Consider the following 1501-nt stretch of genomic DNA (forward strand, 5'->3'; position numbering starts at 1 on the left):
ACTAGTAGAAGCTACCCAATGGATTCCTTCCAGCAGACAGGTGGAGCGGAGCAGGTCCAGTCTTGACAAACAGGTAGAAATGCATCAATAGTCTGGAAATATTTCACTAAAGATGAATCTTCTGGTTCAACTACCGTAAGGAAACAGAAAATGAATCAACTTCCTGACTGTTTGGAGCTCGTTGTGAACCGGTGTTACACCATATTCTGTGACCACCGTATATTGTGACCTTAGGGGGCGGTGTTGCATGCACTGTTGCAGGTCACAGAATATGGTGTAACACCGGGTCCAATCAACCGAACCAGAACCAGCTTCCTCTGACCTTGTTTCACAAACTAAAAGCCCATCCATCCATCCATTATCTTTACCCGTTTATTCCATTTTGGGTCACGGGGGTCGCCGGTGCCCATGTCCATCAATCACTGTGTGAGGGGCGGGGGACACCCTGGACGGGTCGCAAGTCCATCACTGGGACACATAGAGACAAACGAGACAAACAACCATTAACTCTTTCACCTCGGGACAATTTAGAGTTACCAATCAGCCTAACATGCATGTTTTTGGTCTGTGAGAGGAAACTGGAGTACCTGGAGAAAACCCACGCATGCACGGAGAGAACATGCAAACTCCACCCAGAAAGGCTCCTGGACCGGGATTTGAACCAAGGACCTGCTCACTGAGAGGCAGCAGCTCTACCAGTTGCACCACCGTGCTGCCCTGACCTCATGTCCTTAAATTAATTGTTAAAATTGAATAGTTTTCATTTGATACTATGTCTATCTTATCATGTGATTCTTGACCTGCCATTGTGTATCTATTCCTACCAAACCCAGCCGGTCGAAGCAGATGGTCCTCTTGTCCTGATCCTGGTTCTGCTAAAGGTTTCTTCCTCATGAGGGAGTTTTTCTTTCCACTGTCGCCTTCATGCTTGTTCAAGATGAGAGTTAAACTCAAAGCTGCTCCTCAGATAAATAATTTAAAATTATTATTTTATAGATGAATGTTTCTGTTCAGTCCCTGAGACGACTTCTGTTGTGACTTGGAGCTGAAGAAATAAACTGAATTGAAAAGTGAATTGAATAGTTTGTATCTAAATGATAAAGGTACCCATAACCAGTTGATGTGTTTACACTAACATTAACCAAAAATAGTTCTTGTCTAAAAAGACGAGATATTTTACCTGAAAATGTTTCAATGTAACAAAGATCAGCCAGAACACTCTCTCTCTTTCTCCCTCTCTGTCTCTCTGTCTCTCTCTCTCTCTCTTTCTCTCTCCCACTCGCTCTCTCTCTCTCTTTCTCTCCCACTCTCTCTCTCTCTCTCTGTCTCTCTCCCACTCGCTCTCCCACTCACTCTCTCTTTCTCTCCCACTCTCTCTCACACACGTCTCCAGGTGGAGCTTCATCTTCTGATCAAACAGTGTTTGTTTCTCTAATAAGTCAGTGTGTGAGCCTGCATACAGAGGTGTGTGTGTGTGTGTGTGTGTGTGTGTGTGTGTGTG

The 1501-nt window shown here is 44.7% G+C and overlaps 1 protein-coding gene across 1 annotated transcript in view; it reads left to right on the top strand.

The window, feature by feature from the left end:
- Positions 1–1501, top strand: part of LOC119426470 (receptor-type tyrosine-protein phosphatase mu) — a gene marked incomplete at its 5' end in the record, with an annotated part of 46197 nt that overhangs the window by 18189 nt on the left and 26507 nt on the right.

The sequence above is a fragment of the Nematolebias whitei genome, chromosome 20, assembly GCF_014905685.2.
Source record: "Nematolebias whitei isolate Nwh7 chromosome 20, NemWhi1, whole genome shotgun sequence".
Lineage (NCBI taxonomy): Eukaryota > Metazoa > Chordata > Actinopteri > Cyprinodontiformes > Rivulidae > Nematolebias > Nematolebias whitei.